The sequence below is a fragment of the Mustelus asterias genome, unplaced genomic scaffold (assembly GCF_964213995.1).
Source record: "Mustelus asterias unplaced genomic scaffold, sMusAst1.hap1.1 HAP1_SCAFFOLD_211, whole genome shotgun sequence".
Taxonomy (NCBI): Eukaryota; Metazoa; Chordata; class Chondrichthyes; order Carcharhiniformes; family Triakidae; genus Mustelus; species Mustelus asterias.
This window is the reverse complement of record NW_027590198.1, coordinates 612,058-633,206: the sequence shown is the minus strand read 5'-3', so window position 1 is coordinate 633,206 and position 21,149 is coordinate 612,058. Positions and strand designations below refer to the sequence as shown.

At 45.0% G+C, this 21,149-nt stretch overlaps 2 non-coding genes across 2 annotated transcripts; both read right to left on the bottom strand.

Annotated features, from left to right (window-relative positions):
- Window positions 1-3,403: 3,403 nt before the first annotated feature.
- trnac-gca (transfer RNA cysteine (anticodon GCA)) lies at window positions 3,404-3,475 on the bottom strand. The gene has a single exon. It is a non-coding gene; the product is annotated as a tRNA-Cys (tRNA).
- A 2,732-nt stretch (window positions 3,476-6,207) lies between these two features.
- On the bottom strand, window positions 6,208-6,280 carry trnak-cuu (transfer RNA lysine (anticodon CUU)). Its single transcript has one exon. It is a non-coding gene; the product is annotated as a tRNA-Lys (tRNA).
- Between the last annotated feature and the right edge of the window lie 14,869 nt (window positions 6,281-21,149).

Genomic DNA, 21,149 nt, shown 5'->3' with positions numbered 1-21,149 from the left:
TCACAACACCAGGTTAAAGTCCAAAAGGTTTATTTGGCAGCACAAGCTTTCGGAGCACTGCCCTTTCATGAAGTGAGTCACGTGCTACCAAATAAATCTGTTGGACTTTCACCTGGTGCTGTGAGACTCGTTCCAAGGCAGTCATATGAGTTGAAGCGTGTGATCGAATCTAATCACCGCTATATGTCCAGTTAATTAACTTTACGAAATATCTCTGTTATCACACGAATTCCATGCAACTCAAATGTAAATTATTGTTGGTAATTGACGGGTTTGTGGAACCAGTTTCCTTGAATCAGTGCATCGCAATGTTTCTGTGGTGTCGTGGTTGTCACATTCACGTTACACGTGAAAGATCCGCGGTTTAATCCCGGCAGAAATACTTTCATCATACAGAGAAAATGTTGGAAGATCTGAACTGACCTGACAGCATCTGTGGAGAAAGAATAGAGCCAACGTTTAAAGTCCGGATGACCCTTCGTCAGAGCTCCGGACTCGAAACGTTGGCTCTATTCTGTCTCTACAGATGCTGTCAGTCCTGCTAAGATTTTCCAGCAGTTTTCTATTTCTGTTTCAGGTTCCAGCATCCGCAATATTTTGCCTTCACAGAAAAAAAAATTCAAATGGGTTTAATTTCAGAGGGATTCGACTACTGGAATTATTTGCGTGTTTGTCACTAAATATGAACTGACCTGCTGAGTATTCCCAGTATTTTCTGATTGTAAAGTGAGGAATCACTCAGCGAAAGGATCAAAAGGAATCTCTGTGATAGAGAACAAGACAGAATGGATTACATGACACCAGGAATGGTGGACAAGGCAACATTGAACCAGTAATAGTGGAGCCTGGGTGGTCTAGTGGTTCAGAGTCAATGTTTCCACCGCTATGCCCCGGAATTGATGACAAACTGTTAACTAAACAGAGCACTTTGCTCAGCACGTACTGAATTTCTGGAGTTGAAAGTATCTGAACATAAAGGAAGAAGACATAATTTGTTTTAGTTGGTTATAAGATGTTGGAATGACTGTGTGACAATGTCAGTTGCGAAATTGACCTGAAATGAAGCGGTGGAGACAGAGATGGTTATCAACGAATTTCAAATCTCTGATATTAGCTTTCCTGGTGTCCCGTGGTCAGGTTTCGGCGCCATGTCTCGCGTTGGAGTCCCAGGCAAGTAACGAATAACTTATTATTTAACTCTTCATTAAATGAAAACACATCTCACAGTGTCTGTTGAGGGAGAAAGAAGATTAATCTTCAGCAGATGAATTGTATCAGAGCTGGAAAAATCAGAGATGTCACAACAGCAATAAACTCTGAATAAGAATGACACGGCAAACATTTATCACAAAAGCCACTGACACACATGTCAAATTCTTCCTCTTTCAAGTCTCATCGATTAACTCCTTGTTCTCCACCTCGGATATTTCCACATCCATTAAATATCACCCACCTGAAAATTCAACCCCTTCTTCGCTCCACTGATGATGATACAGCAGCTCCGTACTGGGCGCAGGAATTGGCTCTGTAGCTCAGTGGTTGCAGCAGATCGGGTGTAAGGTTAGACAGTTTAAATTTTATTTATTAGTCCCACAATTAAGCTGACATTAAGACCGCAATGAAGTTTCTGTGACAATTCCCTCGTCGGCAGAACCGGCACCTTCTCGGGTAAATTGACAGCTAATTTAGCATGGCCAATGTACCTAACCACCAAACCTTTCACTCTGTGGGAATAAGAAGGAGCACCCGCAGGAAACCCACGCAACACTGGGAAAACATGCAGACTCTGCACAGACAGTAACCAATGACGGAAATCAAAACCGGGTCCCTGGCGCTGTGAGGCAGCAGTGCCACCATGTTGCCCAAAAAGATATTCTCTTGTTCATAAACGGAGAAAGAGCAGACAATGTTTGGAAAGATGACCTAGTTCTGTCTTAATTCATTAAAAAAGGGCGTCGCTGGCTGGCCAGCATTTATTGCCCATCCTGGTTGCCCTAGGACAGTTTGGAGTCAACCACTTTGCTGCAGCTCTGGAATCAATGTCGGCCAGGCCGGATAAGGGACGGCAGATTTCCTTCCCTAAAGCACATTACCGAACTCCATGTTTATTTTTCCGACAATCGACAATGGTTTCATGGTCGTCAGTAGATTCTTAATTCCAGATAGTTTTAATTGAATACAAATTGCACAACGTGCCGTGGCAGGATTCAAAAGCGGGGCCCCGTAAAATTGGATGAGTTTCTGGATAAATAATCTCGCGATAATACCACAAGGCCATCGTCTTTCCTAATATAAGCATTTATCTTGAGAGATTTGGGTGTGTTTGTCCAAGGAACGCAGGAAGATAGCGTGGTGGTGCAGCAAACAATAGGAAGGGAAATGACATTTTGGTCTTTATTGCCAACAGATTGCTGTATAAGAATAAAAACACCAACCTACATTTATACAGGGTTTTGTTGGGAGCAAGTGTGGAATATTCGGTGCAGTTCTGATATCCACAATGTTTTTTTCAGAAAAAGGCTACCCTTCCATTGGAGACGGTCCACTTGGTAGGTTCCTGTGATGAGAGAGTTCTCCTGAGATGTGAGGCTGTGTTAATTGGGCTGAAATTCCCTGGGGTTTGGAAGACTGAGAGGCAATCTTATTGAACCTACAGAATACTGAGACATTGTTTCCCAGTCTCAGATGAGGACTGATCGGAGAACTGACACACAAACACATCCAGCCAAGACTCTAATTCTTAACTTTAATTGCATATTTGAAATGAATATATGTTATACCATGTGATATGTATGAATTGAATATTCATTAAATAAATAACGTTGACAACACCTGACAACAGTCGAGCGGCAACACTTGAGGAATATTTTTATTGCTGCCTCGGTTCACAAGCCGGAACTGCGCGACAATGAATGCTTATGGGGAAAATGAAAGTACAACCACCGCCTCTGGATGGTACTGAGCCACCAACCATTTGCTTAAAGTCGAACGCAATAACGAATTCCGCCACTGAGATGAAGACACACTATATTAGGGTGTCAGCGAGTGCTGTATATATCCAACCCCAATTCTCTTTATAAAAACATAGTCGAGAACTACAACATGACCACATCGTTTACAATACTATGCAAGCCCCTTTGACAACTTCATTCCCCACAGTGTTGCAGCGATTTAGTGGTTTCCCGCTTCTCCCAACATGGGAAAGAGCCGTTTGATAGAGCAGAAAGGGACAAACTGTTTCCACTGACGATTGTCAGTAACCAAATAATTGGGATTGAAGGTAATTTATGAAAGACCGATTTGTATTTATGTAACGCTTTTCAGGGTTGGTGGACGTCACAATGCGCTTTGCAGCCAAAGAAAAACAGTCACAATTGAAACTAAGTTAACAATTAGACAAGGAAGGGGGCACTCGGATTTGAACCGAGGGCCGTTTGATCTGCAGTCAAACGCTCTACCACTGAGCTACGCCCCCTCAGCTGTAAACTAGTGCTCGGGATCCAGCATAGTCTTATTAAGTGGTGGAGGGGGATCCAGTGGTCAGACTGCATCCCGCTTTGTCTCAGAGTTTCTGAGCGAAGTCGGAGAGCTTAGCGTTTAAGTTAGCGAGATGCTTTCTTGTGATTTGGCTGAGATTTGGATCCAGGTCCAGGAGATGTTTGTGTCAATCTAATCGATACAATCTACCCCATTGTCATACAGATTTGACCTTGTATCCCCATCTCTATTGGCAGCGCTTTGCAGCCTATCACTGTCCTTCACTATCTGTGTTTGTTCTTGAACTGTTGCCCATGTAACATTTCCAATTCGGACAGAAATATAGATCTAACTCCACTGCTTCGGACAGAGCTGTTTTCGATCAGGAAGCAATTCAGGTTTGTGAAATAGATTAGCAAAAACTTTAAATCTTGGCATATCGAAGCCGACCTATGACCCTGAAAGCGCCAAATCCTAAGCACTGGACCACCAGGGTTTCATTCTCCTGGTTCTCCCATAGACTGGATACAGGAATATGCACAGTGCCAATTATTCACAGTCGCATTCTCCTTCCAGTCTTGTGCACGTTGTTCAGCTTTGAAATTATTCATCTTTTCACATCAGCTTCCAGTGTGATGAAAGCAGAGCAGTGATAAGCTGATGTTTTTTAACAGATTTACCACAATACGGTTTATAACAAACATTACTCTTTGAATGTGGTGAGCCACAGTGAAATTTAATGCAGTAGAAAGTAACTCACTCATTCTGACAGTAGGTGCCAGCAATTGCAATGTAAATATGATGTCGAGATACCGGGTTGGACTGGGGTGGGCACAATAATAAGTCTCACAGCACATTGTTAAAGTCCAACAGGTTCATTTGCTCCAATAATAAAATCAATTTGCTTTATTTTATCAGCGCCCCGAAAGCTCCTGACTCCAAATAGATCTGGTGTTGTAAGACTTCCTAATGTAAATATGAATTGTTGTGGGCAATTGACAGGATTGTGGAATGGGGCAGATTTTTCCTTCTTCCTGTTCAACCTGCCACAAGTATCGCTCCCGTTTTTGACCAGGAAGCAATACCCACTCTCCTTAATTCATCTGTTGCACGAGAGCAATGAATCATCATTCCCTACCCGCGAATCGAACCCAGACCATGGCAGTGAAAACAACGAATTTTATCAACGAAACCAACACGGAAATTGAGGTGACCTGAGCATTATTGAGCAATTGTGTGCTTGTGTGTGCGTGCGTGATTTCGGAGAAAGGTCACGTGCTCCAGGGTAATCCTTGATGAATGAAGCCACCAACATCTTTTTCGCTGAGCTTTTTGTGTTCTTGAGAAATCGTCCTCTGGAGCTGATACAATGAGGCCAGGAGAGTAACTCACTGTACCGTCCGCAATGTGATTGCGGTGTGATTTGCTGAAAGCTGTTAATTTTATAAAAATAATCTTTTTGCGAATTGTAAATGAAATGCCCTTCAGTACCCGGTAAGAATTCGCACAACACCAGGTTAAAGTGCAACAGGTTTGTTTGAAATCACGAGCTTTCGGAGCGCAGCTCCTTCATCACTCACGCTGAGGATTCACCACATTTTTCTGTCTTTAAATGAAAGCAATAGATATCTCGTCAATTCCCCGGTATCCTGAGTGTACGACACTGATTTCCACAGTACACTGCTTTAAATGATTGTGTTCAATGTGAAATTAGGTGGTTTGATTCGATGTGAAGGATTTAAACTTACACTCTTCCGGGAAGATGGTGACATCGTGGTAAAATCAGTGGAGTATGAATCCTGTGGCCCCGGCTCAAAGGTCACGATCCCACCGCAGTCTAGAACTGAAACGGAAGTGAAAGCTAATCTCAGTAATGAAGCTTTGTTTTCTGATTGTCATGAAAACACATCTTGCAGAAGGAAATCTGCCATCCTTCCCCTTTCTGCCCTCCATGGGACTCCAGAGGAAAGGCAATGTGATTGACTCTTAACTGCCCTCTGAAATGGCCCAGCAAAATACTCAGTTCAGTGGGAAATAGGGATTGACAACAAATGATGGCATTGACAACAAAATATATATTGCATTAGCAGCATTTTAAGAAATGATTAATTCTCATTTTGTTTCATTTCATGTGAAAGGGTGATATATTCCAGTGTCTTATTATTTAAAACCTCAGCCTTTCAACTGTTCAAACAGGTAAGATTCAGTCAGAGAAACGTGAACCACTGTGATCCAAAACAAGGAATTTTAGTTGCTGCGAATCCCACCTCAAAACAGAAAATGTTGGAAGCACTCATCGGCTTCAACAGCTTCTGTGGAGAGGGAAAGAGAGTGAATGATTCAGGTTGCTGACCTTAACTGGAAGAAAATAGTGATTTAATCGTTGACAAACAAGGACAGAGTCAAGGAAAATAGAGAGGGAGAGGAGGAAAAAACAAGCGGTCGTTTGATCGGATGGAAGGCTGGAGTGATTGAATTACAATGGAGATGATTATTGTTTCCACTGACACAATCTCGCAGATCTGGGTTTAAATCTCATGATAAGTGAGAACAAAACCTCTCGCTGAGTTCAGCGCTCAACTCCCCGCCTTCCAGTGAACTGGAGACAGTTTTCAGTCACAAATCCACAACTGTGAGAAAGGAGAAAGACTCAGTTTGAGCGGTGACACTTCTGGAAGGACGGAGATCTGGAATTCACCCAGGAAAGAGGCAAAGCTTAAAAAGCAGTAACGCCCAACGTGGGGCTCGAACGAACGACCCTGAGATTAAGAGTCTCATGCTCTACCGACTGAGCTAGCCGGGCACATGTACTACACTGCTTTCCATAACCTAAAATGCATGGAGACAAATACGGTTTTTCCACCTGGTGTCTCAGCTTGTTCTGATTTCAAAGTTTACAATGAATCCACCGACAGAATCCCCAAAGTTCCTATCCATTCCTCTCAATTATTAATTACGTTATTCACATCTTCCAATTCTTAGCTTCACCTTTCCCAAATATTCCAAACTCCTCTTCCATCATTCACCTTATTTTTCTTTGTTCTTAATAATTTAGCCAGGGGTGGAGGGAACTCAACATTTCCACTGTCTAACTGTTTCCCAGTTTCAGACTTTTCAATAAGATCACCTCTGATTATTCTAAACTCCAGAGCAAACAGACTCATCCCACTGCTTCTCTTCTCGCAGGAGAAACGCAGAAATCAATCCAGTGAAGCTCGGTTACACACGACAGCGAAATAATGGACAGAGCAAGGAGCAAAAGATGTCAACGTAATAAAAACATATTCAGTGAGTCTGAGGGAGATATATAGAGACAATGAAAAACAGAAATAGCGAGTGGGGTACACATCCACAACCCACGAATGAATAACAATAATCACCCTTTCAAAGAAATTCGACGAAATTTGTGAGACATGGTTTTCCACTCACAAAGCCATGCTGACTGTCCCGAATCCGTCCTTCTGTCTCGAAATGTCTGTAAATCCTGTCTCTCCTGTCATTATAAACATTGATGACAGGAAGGCTATGCAGGTGACGACCTAGAAACTATCATTCTCACGAAAGAGGTAGTGTTGGGCAAGCTAATGGGGCTCAAGGTAGATATGTCTCCTGGCCCTGATGGAATGCATCCCAGGGTACTAAAAGAGATGGCGGGGGAAATGGCAAATGCACCAGTGGTAATTTACCAACATTCGCTGGACCCTGGGGTACTTCCCGCTGATTGGAAAACAGCAAATGTGTTGCCACTGTTTGAAAAAAGAGGTAGATAAAAGGCGGGTAACTATAGGCTGGTTAGCTTAATTTTTGTCGTAGGGAAAACGCTTGAATCTATCATCAAGCAAGAAATAGCGAGACATCTGGACATAACTTGGCCCATTGGTAAGACGCAGCATGGGTTCATGAAGGGCAGGTCATGTTTGACTAATTTAGTGGAATTCTTTTAGACCATTATGTGCACAGTGGACAATGGTAACCTTTGGGTGTGGTGAATCTGGATTTCCAGAAGGCATTTCACAAGGTGCCGCACCAAAGTCTGCTGCATGAGATAAAGGTGCTCAGTGTTAAATATAATGTATTAGAATGGATAGAGGATTGGTTAACTAACAGAAAGCAAAGAGTGGGGGTAAATGGATGTTTTACTGGTTGGCGATCAGTGAGTAGTGGTGTACCTCTTGGATCAGTGTTGGGAGCGCAATTGTTTACGAATTTACATGTATAATTTGGATTTGGGGACTAAGTGTAGTCCGTCAAAATTCGCAGATGACACTAAGATGAGTGGCAGAGCCCAAAGTGTGCAGAGGACGCTGAAATTATGCAACGCGATAGAGATAGTCTAAGTGAGTGGGCGCCGGTTTGGCAGATGGAGTACAATGTTGGTAAATGTGAGGTCATCCATTTTGGTCGAAATAACAGCAAAATGTATTCATTAAATGGTAAAAACATTGCAGCATGTTGCTGTGCATGGAACCTTGGTGTCCTTGTGAAAGAATCACAAGGAATTGGTTTGCACGTGCAGCAGGTAATTAAGAAGGCAAATGGAATTTTGTCCTTCATTGCAAGAAGGATGGAGTTTATAAATAGCGTGGTTATGTTGCAGCTGTATAAGGTGCTGGTGAGGCCACACTTGGAGTAGTGTGCACAGTGTTGGTCTCCTTACTTGAGAAAGGATACTGGCACTGGAGGAGGTGCAGAGGAGATTCACTAGGTTGATTCCGGAGTTGAGATGGTTGGCTTATGAGGAGAGACTGAGTAGACTGGGGCTATACTCAATGGAATTCAGAAGAATGAAGGCAGATATTATTGAAACATATAAGATTATGAAGGGAATAGATAAGATAGAAGCAGGGCAGTTGTTTCCACTGGAGGGTGAAACTAGAGCTAGGGGGCATAGCCTCAAAATAAGGGGAAGCAGATTTAGGACTGAGTTGAGGAGGAACTTCTTCACACAAAAGGTTGTGAATCTGTGGAATTCCCTGCCCAGTGAAGCAATTGAGGCTACCTCACTGAATGCTTTTCAGGCAAGGATAGATACATTTTTGAACAGTAAAGGAATTAAGGGTTATGGTGAGCGGGCGGGTAAGTGGAACTGAGTCCACAAAAAGATCAGCCATGATCTTATTGAATGGCGGAGCAGGCTCAAGGGGGCAGAATGGCCTACTTCTGCTCCTAGTTCTTAAGTTGTTCTGTGCACTCAAAATATGTTCGAACAACTTACCCACTACAGATGTGAGGCTCACCGGCCTGTCGTTCCAAGGCTTTTCCCTGCAGCTCTTCTTAAACAAAGGCACAACATTTGCCACCCTTCAATCTTCAGACACCTGAGCTGTGACTTTCGAATATTCAAATATCTCTGCTAGGGGACCCGCAATTTCCTTCCTAGACTCCCAATGTTGGTAAATGTGAGGTCATCCATTTTGGTCGAAATAACAGCAAATCTCAGCGTCCAGGGATACACTTCATCAGGTCCTGGCAATTTATCTATCTTAATTTGCTTTAAGAATTCCAGCTCCTCTTTCTCTGTAATATGTGCGCTCCTCAAGATATCGCTATTTATTTCCCCATGTTCCCTAACATCCATGCTTTTCTCAATAGTGAACACTGATGAGAAATATTCATTTAGGACCTCACCCATCTCTGTGGATCTGCACATATAAGACCTTGTTGATTATTCAGAAGTCCTACTCTCTCCCTAGTTACTCTGTTGCCCTTTATGTATTTGTAGAAACTTTTTGGATTCTCCTTTACCTTATCTGCCAAAAGAATCTCGTGTCCCCTTTATGCCCTCATGATTTCTCTCTTAACTCTACTGCACCCTGTTCACACTTCAAGGGATTTACTTGATCTCATCAGCCTATGCATGTCATGTGCCTCCTTCTTCTTCTTGACCAGGGGCTCAACGTCTCGCGTCATCCTGGGTTCCTACTTCTACTAGCGTTGCCCTTCACTCTAAGAGGAATGTGCTTACCCTGAGCTCTGGTTAACACACTTTTGAAAGCTTCCCATTTACCAGACATCCCTTTGCCTTCCCACAGACTTCCCAAATTAACTGTTGAAAATTCCTGCCTGATACCATCCAAATTGGCCTTGCCCCAATTTAGAATTTAAACTTTTGGGCCAGACCTATCATTCTCCACAGCTATCTTAAAACTAATGGAATTATGGTCACTGGTCGCAAAGTGATCCCTCACGAACATTTCTATCAAAAGCCTTTCCTTATTTCCCAAGAGGAGGTCACGTTTCGCCCCCTCTCTAGTCGGGCCATCCACATCCTGAATGAGAAATTCTTCCTAAAAATATACTCAACACATTTCTGTCCATCCAAGCCTCTAATACCATGGCTGTCCCAGTCAAAGCTTGGAAAGTTAAAATCCCCCACTATTACCACCCTATTTTTCTTGGAGCTATTTGTAATCTTCTTACATATTTTGGTCCTCGATATCCCGCTGGCATTTTGGGGCCTTTGGTACAACCCTTCCAAAGTTATTTCCCCCTTCTTACTTCTCAGTTCCACCCACACAGATTCAGTGTACGAACCCTTGCATATATCTTCTTTCACCACTGCCGTGATGTTTTACGTAATCAAAAGTGCAACTCCACCTCTCTCAAACAGTTTGTTCTACCTTTCCCGTAGCACCTGGACCCTGGAATTGAGCTACAAGTTCTGTCCCTCCCTCAGCCATGTTTCAGTCTGATCTATAATATCCCAGCCCCATGTACACATCCATGCCCTGAGTTCATCTGCCTTGCCGTCAGGCCTCTTGCATTGAAATTAATGCAGTTTAATCTGGACTTCCCTTCCTCTCTGTCGTGCTTTTGCCTGATCTGTTTGGTACTGGGATTACTGACACTGCCTTCACTATTTAATGTGCTCACTTTAATTTATGTGCTGTCCGCAACCTTCTCTTCAGTCTTCCTCCTGTTTTGGCCCCCACTCCCCTGCCATACTAGTTATATTATAATTCATTATAAGGCCTCCCGAGAGGCTCCAGCAGATCTCCCTGCCAGGATATTAGGCACCCTCCAGTTCAGGTATGAGCCGCCCCTCTTGAAAAGTTCATTCCTTCGCCAGAAGAGATCCCAATGATCCACAAATGTTAAAAAACTGCTCCCTGCACCAGCTGTCAAGCCAGGCACTCATCTGTCTAATCTTCGTATTCCTACTCGCACTAGCACGTGGCACTCGCAGTTGTCCAGAAATTATTACCTTTGAGGTCCTTGCCTCTCATAATCTTGTAGACTTCTATCAGGTCTCCCGTCAACCTCCATCGCTTCAGTGAGAACAAATCAAGTTTCTCCAACCTCTCCGCATAGTTAATGCCCTCCATACCAGGCAACATCCTGGTAAATCTTTTCTGTACCCTCTCCAAAGCCTCCACATCCTTCTGGTAGTGTGGTGACCAGAATTGAACACTATATTACAAGTGCGGCCTAACTAATGTGTTGCTGTTTCTTACCTTCTGATTTTTGTACTATTTGGGGCCTGGAGGGCGTTCCCACTCGCCCCCCCAACCCCCCCCCCCCCCCCCCACCCCGCCCATCCCTGCCCCGGACGGAGTAACCACAGAGGATGTAACCTCCAGCAAGGCAAACATCAGGAAGGTGAAGCCCCAGACAGATTAACCCCGGAATGCCCTCCCCCCCACCCCCCTCACCATCCCAGGGAAAATCCCGAAGTTTGTACCCAGGCAAAAATCCCCAGAGGCCCCCCCACCCCCACCCCAGCCAAAGATCCATACGGTGTAACCCCCGTACAGTAAGGTGTAACCCTCGGACAGAGTACCTCTGGCGGGTTGTTCCTCCCTGAAAGGGAAAGCCCGAAAAGGTAGACCCTGGAGGGTTGCAGATGATTCATAATGTTATTTTTCAGTGTAATAGAGTTATTTGTTACCGCATCAAGGAGGGCATATTGTCATGTCGGGATTGTGTAATATTAGTTGTTGTTTTATGATTTATCATTGTGGATTGTCTGTAGCCCGGATGGTGTACCCGTTGGATAATGTAACCCCTGGACAGAGTGACCCCTTGGTTAGAGGCAAGCTAATCCAGCAGGCGAAAATATTGAAGGTGAATCTCCGAAGGGTGAAACTCTGGAGGTTTGCAGATAACTCACAATGGTAATTTTATTGCAACAAGCGATGTTTGTGATTGTGTTAAGAGGGGTTTATTACATGCTGTATCGTGTTGATATAAGTTGTTGATTTATTATGTCATGGTATAACCCCTGGATTTGCAGCCTCGGAATGTGCAATCCCGAGAGAAGTGCCCCGGAGGTGAAACCCTCGGAAGAGGAAAATATGGAGGGCAAAGCCCTGGAAAGTTGTAGGTAACTTACAATGAAGCCCTTTCTTATTGTAAGGGAGTATTTTGTTATTGGATAAAGGAGCTGTCGGTATTGTGTCCATATTTTTGCTTGCTGGCTTATAGTCCCTCTGGCTTGTTTGCATTATTGGAACGCCCATTGTGCATACTCGCAATGCATACTCGCTATGTGTTACTGTGCTATGTTGCTTGTCCTACTGTATTAAACATGACATGTTTATTATTGATACTGTGTTATATTGGGTGTTATCTCTATAAATTATTATTGCAGATTGGTATTGTATTCTGGTTTGCAATTTGAAAGTGTGATGTATTTTGCATTTGTAAACTGTTTGATAAATAAAAATATTGGCTCTCAGTGGTTGCTTTTGGAAACGCTTTTTACAGGGGATTAGATGGGGAGCATTTACACACACACAAAACTCACAACACGAGATATGTATGACTCTTCTCAATTTCCACCTTGGAGTGACGATGTTGACTTCTTTTTTTCACAGGCTGTTGGAAGATAAGTATTAAAAACCAAACCAAACATCAGATTGGAACCTGGCGATTCACTCAATTCATCAGAACCCCAATGTAAATGTGTCATGAGGGATTTGAAATTAAGAATTAAATTTTACATTGATTTGCTCTTTAACCAGAGCCTGGGAAGGTCAGTGAGTATTGGAACTCAAATTTATCATGGGTTGAATGAGCGAGGCTGGCCAGTCAAGTCTCAAGGAAATAAAGGAATGAATGAAAGTTTCAGAAACAGGAGCTGAGGTAGGGTCATGTTGAGCGATGTTAGTGGGATTTGTTAGGAACAGGAGGGGAGTTAATTTAAACCACATTGATTTTTCCTATTGCCATCTCTCCATGAACAGAAATATGTTTTTGATTTCACTAATCCTGCACAAGTGGTGTCGTATTTCCCAACCCCTTGAGATAGGCTGAACTCAAAGGATTTGTATATTTAGACACAATGAAAACGCAGCAAGAGGGTGTCAGCATTGACCCTTTGTATTCATACGCAAATGTTGGACAGAGAAAAGAAATATTTTCAGAGCAGAGATGACAGAAAACAATTGTGTTACACATGGTTCGACAGTCCGGAATCACAATGTCTCTTCAGGGATGATGAAGTGTGTGTTTCCATGCTCCTGCCAGATATTTCCCTTTGTTCAGAAATCACAGACAGACATAAACTCAGGACTTTAAAAAGGTCCTTGTCCAGCTTTGAAGATTTTACCAATATCCGTTATCAATATCAACTGTATTTTATGTGAGGTCTCAGTCCCATCACCAGTGGGAAAGTCATTCTTGGAGATGGCACAGATGTGTGGTTGGAAGGCTACCTTGGTGTGAGGCCCAGGACAATGCTCTGGAGACGCAGGTTCAAATCCCGCCATGGTATGTGGTGGAATTTGAAGTTAGTATCAGTCTGAAATTGAAAGTCTAATGATGAGAAAGATAAAAGATTGATATTTTTGATAAAAACTAATCTGGTTGAATAATGCGGTTTAGGAAAAAAATCCGCTGTCCTCACCTGGTCTGGCCTCCATGTAACTCCAGTTCTGCAGCAATCTGATCGAATTTTAAATCCCCTCTGATGTATCAAACTGTTACAAAGTTACTAAAAAGGTATTATGGACATAGGAACATAAGAGCTTCGAACAGAAGTTGGTCACCTGGCCTCTTGAGCCTGTATATGGTGCAAAGTCAGATTTAGAAAGAGAATATTTCACCATTAGAATCATAGAAACCCTACAGCACAGAAATAGGCCATTCGGCCCATCGAGTCTGCACCGAACACAATCCCACCCAGGCCCTACCCCCATATCCCTACATATTTACCCACTAATCCCTCTAACCTACGGACACTAAGGGGCAATTTTAGCATAGCCAATCAACCTAACCCGCACATCTTTGGACTGTGGGAAGGAGCACCCGGAGGAAACCCACGCAGACACGAGGAGAATGTGCAAACTCCACACAGACAGTGACCCAAGCCGGGAATCGAACCCAGGTCCCTGGAGCTGTGCAGCACCACTGTGCTACCGTGCTGCCCCGTGTTGTGAAAATTCTGATTCAGCCTCAGACAGTTGCCAGGGAGTGGGCTGGTGTTGGTGGAGTTTGAAGCGCGAACTGAAGACAATGGCTTCACTGTTTATTTATTTTTAAATCCTGGACTGGAACGCAGCCCAATTAGGATCGTTCCTGCTTTGGAGGTGATGCTTTTTTTCACATCCACATGCGAATCCGGTCGTTCTAGATGACGGAGGCTGAGGGTTTGAAAGATTCTATCTGGTTGTACACACATAAAATTCCTCTGCCATCTCTTCTCCTCCCACCAGTCTTAACCCGCCCACTTGCTCCATCCTCCCATCGAAGTCCAGATCTTGTGTAATTTCAGATCGGGTCACAGGTTCCCTTCCCTGCTGGGCATTAGTGACCCACTTGGGTTTTTACAACAATCCAGCAGCTTTCATGTCCATTTTGTCCTGGAGCCAGCCCCACAAATTACCATAATCATTCAGCTCAATTTCACAACCTGCCTTTGTGTTTTTGTGGTTTCTCTTTCATACTTTTTTTTTCTGTTCCCGATCAATTTCACAGGGTATCAGGAGGGGAGGATTTGTAGTCGGGAAACGGAAACGCAGCCTCACATCAGAATCTGACAGAGCCACTCACTTTATCGTTACGTGAAGATCATTGGATTTTGAACACGGAAGGAAAATGCACCGTTCACAGTGGGGAGAAACCGTACACGTGTTTTGTGTGTGGAGGAGGAATCAGCCAATTATCTGACCTTTCAGAACATAAATACAGCCACAACAGGTCAAAGCCATGGAAACGATAAGATTGTGGGAAGGGATTCAATTGTCTATCAGTGCTAGAAATTCATCGATGGTGCCACACTGGAGAGAGACTATGCACCTACTCCCAGTGTGGGAAGGAATTCACTCAGTCAGTCCACCTACTGACAAACCAGTGAGTTCGCACCGGGGAGAGGCCATACACCTGTTCCAAGTGGGGAAAGGAATTCAATCAGTTATCCAACCTGGTGATACACCACATGTTTACTCTGGAGAGAGACCATTCACCTGCTCCAAAAGTGGGAAGGGATGCATTCAGTTATCTGAACTACTGAGGCACCAGCAAGTTGACACTGGAGAGAGGCCGTTCTCCTGCTCTTAGTGTGGGATTAGTTTCAGTGAATAATCCACCCTGCTGACACACCAGAATGTTCACATGGTTTTCCCCGTGAATCACACCCAGGACTGAACCTTGTTCATTGGGATCTGTTTCTGCTGATCCTGACTGGTAGTCTGCTCAAATATTCTGGCTCAAAATGAAATAAATCAGCTTTATGTTGCGCACACACTGTTGAGTCTCGATGTTATCCCAAACACAATTGGTTCCTTTTGAAGGGCTCTCCCGCTCCCCTGGCTCCTCCATCCTCACCTCCAACAACAAGGGTGAGGAGCTGATCGAGCTTCTTTATCACGAAGACCGAGACAATCCCATCAGCTGTCCCTACTGCTGCCTTCCCTTCCACTAGCCCACAGGGAAAAGATTTCTGGAAAGATCCCATTTGTCTGACGCCACATCTTTCTCCAGTTTCTCTGCTATCTCCCGTCCTTCGCTATCAGTTCACCTTGTCCATGAAACACTTCACCTGCTCCATTGAGTCTATTTTCATAAAACTGTTGAACACCCAACCTCCCCATGTTCACTGCTATTGTTGACAGTTCTCTCTCCTGAATTACTGCCCCTCTCACAAACAAATTTCCATTCATCATCCCATCGCCAAAACTAAAACTGTTACCCCATCATCCTTGCAAACTATTGCCCTATTTCCACCCTCAGTCTCATGTCCACACTGTTCAAGATGCAGCACCCACGCAAATACTGACATTCTCAGTGTGAACAGAGTGGGATGTGTTGGGAGACAGGATGTCGCAGTACTCTATCCTGGGATTGTCAGTGTGAACAGGGTGGGGTTTGTTTGGAGACAGGATGTCCCAGTTCCCCAGACTGGGATTCTCAGTGGACAGAGTACCCTTCGTCGTCCAGTACTTCCCTGGAGCGGAGAAGCTATGGCATCTCCTCCGGAGCCTTCAACATGTCATTGATGAAGACGAACATCTCGCCAAGGCCATCCCAAAACCCCAACTTCTTGCCTTCTAACAACCGCACAACCTCAAACAGACCATTGTCCGCAGCGAACTACCCAGCCTTCAGGAGAACAGTGACCACGACACCACACAACAATGCCACAGCAACCTCTGTAAGACGTCGCGGATCATGGACACAGATGCCATCATCTCACGTGATAACACCATCCACCAGGTACACGGTACATACTCTTGCAACTCGGCCAACGTTGTTTACCTGATACGCTGCAGGAAAGGATGTCACGAGGCATGGTACATTGGGGAAACCATGCAGACGCTGCGACAATAGATGAATGTAAACCGCTCGACAATCACCAGGCAAGACTGTTCTCTTCCTGTTGGGGAGCACTTCAGCGGTCACGGGCATTCGGCCTCTGATATTCGGGTAAGCGTTCTCCAAGGCAGCCTTCACGACACACGACGACGCAGAGTCGCTGAGTAGAAACTGATAGCCAAGTTCCGTACACATGAGCACGGCCTCAACCGGAATATTGGGTTCATGTCACACTATCTGTAATCCCCACAGCTTGCCTGGACCTGCAGAGTCTCACTGGCTGTCCTGTCTGGAGACAATGCACATCTCTTTAGCCTGTCTTGATGCTCTCTCCACTCACATTGTTTGTATCTTAAAGACTTTATTAGCTGTAAGTATTCGCATTCTGACCATTATTCTGTAAATTGAGTTCGTGTCCTTATATGCCCTGTTTGGGAACAGAATTCCCACTCACCTGAAGAAGGGGCTTGGGGCTCCGAAAGCTTGTGTGGCTTTTGCTACCAAATAAACCTGTTGGACTTTAACCTGGTGTTGTTAAACTTCTTACAGTGTTTACCCCAGTCCAACGCCGGCATCTCCACATCATGATTCTCAGTGTGAACAGGGTGGGACGTGTTTGGAGACAGGATGTCCCAGTTCCCCACCCTGGGATTCTCGGTGTGAACAGGGTGGGCTGTCTTTGGTCCCAGTTCTCCACCTTTACAGGGACAGGTAGAGGAGCAGCTGGGCTGAATGACAATGCTTACTGATAGCAGTGCAGTGCCTGGCAACCATCCTCCCTTTTCTTTTCATATTTCTGAATAAAGATTTAAAGTTGTTGAGACTGGAGTCTTGAACCTGCTATTTAATAAAAGATGTTAACCAGAATCTTCCATCTCTTTGTCCTTCTGCAACTCATAAGCCTTCACCATTTAGTCGATATTTAAACCCTTTTGACTGATGAAATTCGTGATCTGATACTTTTCTGTGATAAATCTTGCCTGATATTTTCCTGCTGCATTACATGTGTAAATGTTTGCAGTTTGTATAATGTTTGCAGTCTGTATAATGTTTGTATAATGTTTGTATAATGTTTTTTCAGATAAAGCTCGGCACAACATCGTGGGCCGAAGGGCCTGTTCTGTGCTGTACTGTTCTATGTTCTATGTTCTATGTAAACACAAGGTTTGCAGTGGGGATTGAAGCAGGGACTTTCTCCTGTAAAGTTGCAGTGGTAATGAGTGTCCTGGGAAAATGAGTGTGAACCCCGGAGCCCCGGACACAGCGGAACTGACCATCCAGCTCTAGCTCTGATTCACAAACACCAAATGCTGCCAAGAATCAGCGAGTCAGCCTCAGTTTGTGGCCAAGCCCACCATCTCACAACGTCACAATGCCTGGCTGATTGACGGCGGCTCCGCACCAATAGGAGGAGAGAGGGCGGGGCTGCAGGAACGACCGGGAGTGGCGTGTCCTCCAACCGATCGGAGTGAATTAGGGGCGGTGCAGAGGGTGGCGCATGCGCAGTGTGGGGAATGGCGATGGGGGTGACGGTTTGATCTGATTTCCAGTCGGTAGTGAGTGGAAAGGCAACTCGGGGCAGCGATGGATCCGGCGGGTGGGCGGAGAGGATTCATAACCAGGTTTCTGTAAAACGGGAACTCAGAGAATGAAATCCCCGGTTCCCTGTTTGCACCCACCGCAGCCCAGTATTGTTCCCCCGTTTCTGCCCCGAGTTCAGGGTGCCATGTTGCCAGCGGGGCCGTGCGCCTGCGCGCACGCCATCTTTGTGAGCGGCGCGGTGGGGAGAGCGCATGCCCAGTACCATCTTTGTCTGGGTTTGACCAAAGGGCAGAGGTTAAAGGTGGGAGTGTTTTGGCACCAGCTACTTCCTGTGGTCATGAATTCCACAGGCTGGCCACTCTTTGGCTCAAGAAATGTCTCTTCACCTCCTTCCTAAATGGTCTGCCCTGAATCCTCAGACTCTGGCCCCTGGATATCCTCCCTGCATCTCCCCTTTATAGTCCTGTTGGAATTTTAAAATAATCTCTGAGATCCCCTCATTTGTCTGAATTCCATCTAAAACAATCCTAACCGAGTCAATCTCTCCTCACACATCAGTCCCGCCATTCCCAGAATCAGCCTGGGAAACCTTCACTGCACTCGCTTGCGAGCAAGAACATCCTTCCTCAGAAAAGGAGACCAAAACTGCACACAATACTCTCGGATTGGCCTCACCAAAGCCCTGTATAATTGCCAGAACATATCCCTACTCCTGTTCTCGAAAACTCTCACAAAATGAAAGTCAAGATGCCATTTGCCGTCTTCATCGCCTGCTCCATTGTGCATCCTCATCTTCAGTGACTGGTGCACAAGGACACCCAGGTCCCGCTGCACACTCCCCTCTCCCAATTTACACCCCTCCAGGTAGGAGTCTGCCGCCTTGTTTTCACATCCAAAGTGAATAACGTCACATTCATCCAAATTATACTGCATCTGCCATTGATTTGACCACTCACCAAACCTGTCCAGATCATTCTGAAGGATCCCTGCATCTCATCACGGTTCACCCTCCCAACCAATGTTACATTCTGCAAACTTTGGGATGTTACACTTGTTACATTGTGTTACATTAAACATTGAGTTCATCCAATTAAACACTCACACTGTTTGGGAATAAAGCAAATGTAACAGGCATCCTGAGGGGCCTGGGATTAGACCTTGAATTGAGGCCTAATCACAGAGGCTTCATCCCGGTGCGACATATAATGTGACCTCATTATTGTAATTTTGGAGTTCTGCAATCACCCTCTGCATCCGAAGATCCCTAAAATAGTGGGATTTTTAAAATTCAGTGCGGGCTTTCTCAGAGTGGATCTCTCTATCTCCCCCTCTCTTTCTGCACGATTGCTGCAATGTAGAAACTAACCGCAGGCATATAGGTTGCGAATATTTTATTATTAAGTAAATGTTTACAGGCAGTGACAGAGATAATGCGGCAGAGAGAAAAAGAGAATCAACAGACAGAGGTAGAATGAAACAGATCGAGAGAGAGAGAGAGAATCAGATTGAGAGAGAGCATGAGAAAAAGAGACTGCCCCCAACACAAACGTCAGAATTAAAATGGAGAGTGAATCCCTCATGGAAGCCCCGCTCCCAGTAACAGCCTCAGTTTAACCGACCACATCCAGCTGTTTTCATATCCGCCTCGTTTCTCCTCTCCCTCTCTCTGTCTCTCTCCATCTGTTTCTGCAGCATTAGGGCTTGAATTGAGGCCTAGTCACAGAGGCTGCATTAAACCATGGGGCAAAGAGCAGGATTTGCTCCATTCCAGTGGAACACAACAATTCTCTCCAGCCCGGAAAGCTGTAGTGACAGAGGCAGTGATATTAAACCCCTGATCGACCCCCTGCCCTACCAATTCTCCAATTCACACCACCCTTTCTAAAAACACAATCAGGACTCTGGAATTCGAAACAAGCTATTGCCAGGGACAGGGCATTTTCATCTCATCCCTCCCTCGTCCCTCCCAAGTGCTTTACAGTCGCTGAGCCATTTGGATTTTAAATTTGAGTGCTTACAAGTTGCATTTCAGGAAAGGCAGTTCCACATGGCAGGTTGGTTAAGAAGGTTAAGGCTCATGGGATACAAGGAGAAGTGGCTAGATGGGTGGAGAACTGGCTTGGCCATAGGAGACAGAGGGTAGTGGTCGAAGGGTCTTTTTCCGGCTGGAGGTCTGTGACCAGTGGTGTTCCGCAGGGCTCTGTACTGGGGCCTCTGCTATTTGTGATATATATAAATGATTTGGAAGAAGGTGTAACTGGTGTAATCAGCAAGTTTGCAGATGACACGAAGATGGCTGGACTTGCGGATAGCGAAGAGCATTGTCGGGCAATACAGCAGGATATAGATAGGCTGGAAAATTGGGCAGAGAGGTGGCAGATGGAGTTTAATCCGGATAAATGCGAAGTGATGCATTTTGGAAGAAATAATGTAGGGAGGAGTTATACAATAAATGGCAGAGTCATCAGGAGTATAGAAACACAGAGGGACCTAGGTGTGCAAGTCCACAAATCCTTGAAGGTGGCAACACAGGTGGAGAAGGTGTTGAAGAAGGCATATGGTATGCTTGCCTTTATAGGACGGGGTATAGAGTATAAAAGCTGGAGTCTGATGATACAGCTGTATAGAACGCTGGTTAGGCCACATTTGGAGTACTGCGTCCAGTTCTGGTCGCCGCACTACCAGAAGGACGTGGAGGCGTTAGAGAGAGTGCAGAGAAGGTTTACCAGGATGTTGCCTGGTATGGAGGGTCTTAGCTATGAGGAGAGATTGGGTAAACTGGGGTTGTTCTCCCTGGAAAGACGGAGAATGAGGGGAGATCTAATAGAAGTGTACAAGATTGTGAAGGGGATAGATAGGGTGAACAGTGGGAAGCTTTTTCCCAGGTCGGAGGTGACGATCACGAGGGGTCACGGGCTCAAGGTGAGAGGGGCGAAGTATACCTCAGATATCAGAGGGACGTTTTTTACACAGAGGGTGGTGGGGGCCTGGAATGCGCTGCCAAGTAGGATGGTGGAGGCAAGCACGCTGACATCGTTTAAGACTTACCTGGATAGTCACATGAGCAGTCTGGGAATGGATGGATACAAACGATTGGTCTAGTTGGACCAAGGAGCGGCACAGGATTGGAGGGCCGAAGGGCCTGTTTCCTGTGCTGTACTGTTCTTTGTTCTTTGTTCTTTGTTATTGATGCACAGCCAGGTCCCGTGTGCAACAATTTGACGATATCCGGACGGGACAAAGGGGAGAAATATAATTCTCCCAGCCTCATGCCTGGTGTAATCCTGCCACCCAGCCACTGAACGCCACGTATATTCCGAGTTTGAATAGAGAACACCTCAGTCACAGAAAGAGATAAACTCCCCTCTTTAAACTGG